The sequence below is a fragment of the Micrasema longulum genome, unplaced genomic scaffold (assembly GCF_059751315.1).
Source record: "Micrasema longulum isolate JH-2025_06_02 unplaced genomic scaffold, ASM5975131v1 h1tg001620l, whole genome shotgun sequence".
Classification (NCBI taxonomy): Eukaryota; Metazoa; Arthropoda; class Insecta; order Trichoptera; family Brachycentridae; genus Micrasema; species Micrasema longulum.
Window position 1 is genome coordinate 312,530 of NW_028278801.1, and position 7,932 is coordinate 320,461.

Consider the following 7,932-nt stretch of genomic DNA (forward strand, 5'->3'; position numbering starts at 1 on the left):
CGCCTATTACAGAAATGTACTCACGTATATCGAACCACCCTCCCTTTAGCTTTAAGTAAAAAAGTTTTCAGTGTAATTAAATAAGTTGAAATGTCACATACCCACCTGCAGCTGTAAGCTCCACACAGTCCTTAGTATATATTGACGTAACACAATATCGAGCCGTGATCGCCCAAACATCGTAACCGACAAAAGCATTATTTTACAGGAGGATATTTTTTCTTCTAACTATTAAGGTTTATTATTATTATTTACTTCGGGAATATTTTTTTTTTCATAATAAATTTAATAAGTGAAACCGAAAGGAAGACCCACGGTCTTTAAAACGGTTTTGGGTATGTTGAGAAATGTACTTTGTTGATCTGAAGAGCTGAAGAATTACGTATTAACTGAATTTAATTAAGTCTGTTTTTTTCGCTTGAAATATCAATACAAACAAATTAATTCATTGAAAACATTACGACACTGTATTCAGCATGCCTAAGTTTTCGCTGAAGTAGGTTAAATGTTGTAGGGGTAGGCAGAGGTTACCGCAATAATTGAATATAAGATATTACGCGGGAGCAAACAGGTGACGTCACTGGCGATATATTGTGTTCTCTTAACGAATATCTGTTTCTGTAAGGAGAAATGCCACACACAGAATTTCTTATATGAGCTTACGTATCTAATAAGTATTGATAATATATCTAAGGATATATTATATTGCATTACGCAAGACGTTATCTGAATTTCTACCTACCTACTGAACGAGCGGACATTATTTTATATTTCCAATGTCAGCGTCGTAGGTACGAGTACATTTCGTTATTTGGAATGAAATGAACGTGTTTTTTCCCCATGAAGTAAATATATAGAGATGAAGAAAATTTTAGAGAAGGGAACTTAAATTGTTTAAATTGTTTTTTTAATTCAGATAACAAATATTAGTATACAATATTACTACTAAATATTTTTTTTACATAAATTCAAAACTTATATTTACATTAAGTTTCCCATTACGTAAAAGAAAGAACAATTCTTGTGTACATAATGGTGAGCGACATCTTACAATAGTTTGTTTATTTAATTTTTATTTATTAACATTTTTAGGATAACATATAAAATAAGAAAAAAAAACGGCATTTTTAATCAGTGCTTCACAAAAAAGAAGTGTAAATTCAATTTTTTACTTCTTTCTTAAATATGTTGTATTCCTGACTGCACTTTTTATTATCTTTTTTCATTTTATAAAAGAAAAATATTCCTCTGTAAGTATATTGATGTTGTGCTGTAATTGTTTTTAATTTGGGAATTAAGATGTTACCATTCATTCTAGGTGGCATACTTAGGTTTTGTGACGTAGAAACACTATTATTTATTTTGTTTTTATGTATTTGAAGCAAACAATTATTTTTATATCGCAATTTTATATTTAAAACCTTAATTTTTTTTAAATAATTGAATAGTGGGAAAAGTAGACGGTTTTATTTAAATAACTTTTATGATTAAGTTTTGTATTTTTTCGACCGGTAATATTTGTATTATGTATGTTACATTATGTAATATGTATATTAACAATTGGTAGTCCTATTGCTAAGACAAAACACAGCAAATAGATAGAATTGAGCTTCTAGCTACTACACGTGGCCTTGTAGGTCCTATCAGCTAAACAGATCAGGGCCTCGATTATGAACGCGATCTTAATCTGTACGTATCGAGACGGCGTACTTAACTTCTGTACTATCTGTATCTACCTCGCGGTATGTTCCACCTACTTGTCATCTCGACATCACATGATCAAAATCAACCAATGAATGTCCCCAAAGATTAAGTCTGCGTTTCTTCCTTCATTAACATTTAAAATAGTTCTCATTTATATTTTAAATAGGCTTCTGTGATAAAAAGTGCCCACTTCAAAAGGATTATAAACTCCAATAAATCCCAATTCAAGCAAAAAATGCTCGCTTGAACATGATTTTGACATGACTTTTGACATTTGCCAAGACAATATGCTTAATGACCGTCTGTATTTATTTACTGAGCGATTACAAGGCTGACTCTCGATACGTTCTTCCAGAAAAATAGTAAAACAAATGGGAGAAATAAATTTATTTTTATCAATGGCAACTTTCTAACGCCTACATACTCTTATGTGTTAATTGGAGCAGAATCTAGTGACATTATTTTTTGCATATAGCCGCTCGTTTTCAAAATTGTCATTTCAATTTCATAGTTTTAATAGGCTTTTAAGAAAAAAAGTGCCAACCTCAGATCGATTACAAATTTAAATAAATCGTAATTAAAGGAAAAATTGCTTGGTGGATTGAGGTGTATTGAGGAGTACTAGACCCGTCGGTACAAACATATGTACTTAGATGAAAACTTGATGGTGGGGGGATCGGTAATGTATCTTCGTAATCGGTCAAGAGAATTTCATATTTAACTATGACGTCATACTGAAGCAATTGTTTATTAAAAAAAATGGTTTTGGTAGACTGTAAGAAATTACCAGACAGTAAGTCCGCCATTAAACCATGTACATATTTGTTTTTTTTGCAATTATTACATGTACATATTTATTTATGAAATCGGTTTTTAATATTCGAAGATAAAGACTGTTTAACAGTTGTGAAATTGAATTTTCCGATTAGAAATAAAAAAAAGAAAATTATTCGATGGCATAAGTTATCTCTTCTAGCACTGCTTAAAATTTCATCCAAGTAGTCCGAATTTTTTTTGAAGAATTCAATTTGCCGATTTCATTTTTTAATTATAAATATTAAGGCGGAAAAAGGTACCCACAAGTTTAATACTGGTGTTAAAATTTATTAAAGTTACAGTAATCAAATTTAAACCGCAAAAGTTTAATGTAAGTGAAATACAAACATCGATAAGTATCTTACCGTTTCCGTTAAGGCCTAGATTTCGATCACCGTCTACCTACATGGTTTATTTACACGCTGCACGTCTTATTATTAAAACAATGCTGTATTTATCAACATTAGAGGCATCGTTATCTGCAAGCGTTGTAGACAGGAGTCTAGATCCGATTGGTTGTGTAAGATGAAGAAATACATCCACATCTTTTACCTTCCCCCTTCATCACCCGCCCCTTCTCACCAATGGTACACACTAGTAATGAAAATTATGGCTTTAAAACTAAATTTCATTAGCATGCTATTCAAAATTGCAAAATAATAGGTCAAATGCTTTTTCTTCATTACTTTATCAGTGTATTTTTTTTACATTTCGATTTCCATTTATTTATTTATTTATTAACGGACATTGTCCATGTATACAATTTATAGAGTTTAAATATTACATTAAAAGAATAGTTTAAAATACAAAAAAAAAGAAAAGAAGCATTGACAAACGTAAGGGACATCAAGACAAGATCTAAACTATTTATTTAGTGCTCGTTTAAATCGTTGTAAACTAAAACCAAAAAAGTTTAGATCTTGTCTTGAGTTAACAATACGACAAAGACGGATCATTGGAGAATTAAGGCCATAGTTTGTTCTATGCTGATGGATGAACAGTACTTCATTGTTTCACAATCTACGAGTCAGAATATTGAATTTTACTTGTTCCAGTAATGATGGAACATCGATTATACTATTTAGTATGCCGAACATATATTCATTCTAGGGACGTTACTTAATTATTTGTGTATGTAACCATCGACGTCACAATAGATCTTCACAGGTCGCAGTGACGTTAGGAGCTTGCATAGCACTGACACTTACCACTAAAAATGTAATCAACGAATGTTCTGGGAATGAAAAAACATGTATAATGTCGATCAGAAGTTCATAAATAAAGAGTTACCAAATAAGTTTATGTGTGCATATTTTGACTTTTTTGTGTGTGTTTATTACGGATCTTTTCGGTATGTATTTGTAAATTCATTGTTATTAAAATTAAGGTCATGTTAATAAATGTTTAGTTTAAACATAAATCTCCACCAATAAACCATAAAAAGTGACTGGGTGAGATTTAAGCTATTTGAAAATTGGAATGTTTTAAATTGCATAATGTATCATAATATATTATTCATCCGTTGTGATTTTTTTTTTAAATCATTTTTTTGTAAATACAAACCAAATATGTATAGTGTAATTAGAAGTTGTGCTGTATTTGTACATTTAATTAAATAAATAGGTAATGTACATAAATAATAAAACAACGCAATATTATTTTTAGGTATACATTTTATTCCTTTCCATATAAAGTGCATACGCACCTAAGACGCTAGCAGCTGGCAGGTCTCACAACTTTTTTTCATGGCGAGTTATTTACAAATCGTTAAAAACTGAAATTGAAATATTTAGGTAAATCTCCAGAAAACAATTACGATGCACAATGCCTTATGCACCGTCAGATGCCGATAAGGTAATATTGATAATAATTTTTAAGCTGACAATGCTTAACATTTCATTCTTAACAAGTTCATTGAATTAATTTGCTAATGCGATCAAAAACGAATCATGATTTCAAAGTGTTATTGCTAATTATTTCATCACTAGTACACAACCCTTCCTTAAGATTCTTCTGTCGATACGTCCCGTACCATGATATCCCCATTACACGTCTCCACACTAGAGCAGGGAGGCTCGACGCGGGCCCGGGGCCTGAACACGTCATCATTACGACTATTATGACCCCTGATTGAAGCATTAAACATTACGAAACGGTTTACCCTTCGCACCATTGCAGGCCATTACGGCCCGAGGCTTAAACTCCCCTTTGCCAACAGTCTGGTGCAGTGTAGAATGTTTAAAATTGCAGAGTAGAGGTATGCAGTATGTGGTACTGTGGTGACACCGTTACTCCATTTAAGAGTCCGAAAATTTGACGCATCAGGATGGTTTTGAGTTGGATTATCTTAAACTATTTAATAAATAAAATATAAATTATATAAATCATTTATTGATTTCAACGAAAGCAATAGGGAAATATAGTTTTTTTACATATCTTTATATGTATAATTCTTCTGTACGTGTGATGTCACTCAACTTCTCCTAAACGGCTTAACCGATTTACATGAAGTTTTCAGCGAAATGTAGATCTTTGCGCTGTGCGTGTTCGTAGATATGAAAATTTTCAATTAAATCCGTAAAAAAAGGTTAGAAGCATAAATCTTTTTATCATCGACCTACCAGAGTTGCATTCGACGAGAATGCATTTACAAAAATAAATGAAAGGATTTTGTTTTTTGTGTTTCGAAAAAGTTTGTTTTTAAATGTTTACAAACAACATTCGCTTTTTAGGGATCCCAATCAGATTCTTTCCTTAGATTCCTTATAATTTCTTTCTATTTATTTATTTTTACTGGATTTTTGGTAATACTAAAATAATATTAACTGGCGTTAAATGAATTTTTGAAAAACGCATTCATGTATAAAGTGCACCCCTGTTGGTGAGAAGAGCCGAGTTTGAAATTTGCAAACATAACTATTTTATGTTTTGGAATTCAACCATTAACAAGTACCTAGGTACCTACTTAAATTTGATATTTTACTATTAATAATTTTTAGTTTTGGAATTCAATCATAAACAAGTACCTATGTACCTACTTATCAATGAAAAGTATTTATCCAAGCTAATAGCAGGCAAGCCAACGTTCGGGCAGGACAACGTCTGTCGGGTCCACTAGTACTCGTACATATTTGTATCATGTCGCGCGAACCTGATTTCAGAGAATGCACAGGAGTTAAGTTTTGGACACCATATTATGTTTTATCTAGATAGCTGATATAGATTTATGGTGATGATTTTATTTTTAAAGTATTATCTGCCCTTAAAAAATATTGAAAACCTTAATATCTCTTTAGGGATAGTTACAATAATCAGTATTTTTATAAAAAATAATAATTGAGTTTATACGATAAATCTAAACCTTAAACCAATTTCAGTTGTGATGTCATTTTCTTTCGGACGTAAACAATCTTATAAGAAAATTGAAAAAAAGTTGTTGTAGAGCAGGGTTCGAACCTCGAAACTCCTGATCTGGAGTCCACGATACTTCCCACTGGACAACGTGTCTTTCAGATCAATGTATGTCACATTTCGTCAAAATGAGCAAAATGGATTGCTTTTTTTTTTTTCATCATCATCATTCTCATTCCGAACCTAATGGTGCATAGGGCACTGCATTTGTACACCAATCGCAGCGTATCTTGATCATTTTTGTTAGATGAAGGTAAGATGATCAGTCTTACGCTTCAGGTTCCAGTCCAGGGACTACGAAATATTCTAAATGTGTGAAAACACCCTTACAAATAAATATTTCATTTCAACCATGCCGGGAATCGAACCCGAGACTTCTTGCATGGCAGGCTAACGCGCTGACCATTACACCACGAGGCTTATTTTGTCCACTTTGACAAAAATGTAACAATATTTTTAAATTTCTAAATAGTTATACCTATTTCATGCGTGTCTTGAAATTAAGGTAAGCTGAACTAACTAATATTTTAAAGGTGAAGGCAACTCATTGCTAATATTATATTACTGTAACCAGCATAATCCAAAAACCCGTTATTCCTGGCAGTTTGTGTATAAATCAACAAATTAAAATTTCGAATAAATAAGTTTGACCATTTTATCAGATGAGCTTATTGTTGACGGCTTTTGCATCGCAGACAAACAAATTACCCAAAATTTAGAATTATTGCTAACCGCGATGAAAACTGAATGTTGGCAACCCCTCACATGGGGTGGGAGGCTCCGTAATACTCCGCATGTTATGCAAACCGAGGCGTGAATAAGTCGAAGAAATCTTTAGAGACGAAACCAGTTTAAATCTGTTTTTGTTTACGTGAGAATAGTATTGTCTGCGAGTAATGTCATTGTACTTCTCCGAGAAATACTTGGGAATATTTCGACCCCCATGGGAGTAATTATAACTAGATGGGTGACAATGATACTCATATTTGGGCGTAATGTACTGTCAACAATATTGTCACATGAGTGGATACGTAGCTCACGAAGAATTTCGGCGATGATTTCATTATGTAGGGTGACAGAATCTTCGCTTTATTTTGTAAATCGTGTCAAGAATTCAGAAGGTTAAACGAATGTTTATTGTGTGGACTCATACATTCAGACAGTTCATTAAAATTTTTAATAAACCTTTGCTTATGTGCAAACAAAATATTCCAGTATGCCTACAAACATAAACGAAGTTTGTGTGTTTAATTGGTTCACCGACAGGCACTAATACATTAAGATCGGTTTTTAAACATACATGTTGATGAAAATCTTAACGGCATCTAAGCATTTGTTTAATATCGGTAAATCTTGATGTTGGGGTTTTTTATTTATTAAAAAAATTATATTATACAAAAAGTCAAGTCATGTTACACTGGTTCAGTATCAGGCATAGAAGAAACATTCACATTTCATCACTTCTTCACAATATTTTAAATAATCCCACTTCGCCTGTTTATCTGAGAGAGCTCTTCCAACCTCTTTCACAACACGGACTATCTCTTCGTTCTAGTAACGAGAGAACCCCTTTATACCCTGTCATCACTTTGATTTTCTTGCCTCCTCTTTTGCAGTAGTAGCCGCTCGATTGTGGAATAATCTACTAAATCGAATCCCACTCTATACCAACTTGATTTTCATATTCAAATAGTGAGTCATCTACAACTTATCGAAAATTGCCACCAAAATTGATAAATTTGATTTAATCATAAGAACGCTAATATTTATTTTTAAAAAAAAACTGAAAGCATTTCTCCCACACACTAAAAACCGCTTTAAGGACTAAAGGTTTTTCCAATCGGCTTTGCTCATACTTCAAACTTTTTTTGTGTAATGAATCATGAATTGAGTTACTTTTCAAATTCAGTCTTGAAAATCCCAATAATTTAATAAGAAGCAGGACTAGGATTATTTGAGTGAACCTACCGGAAGTATTACTAAAATGTTTTTCCCTACAAT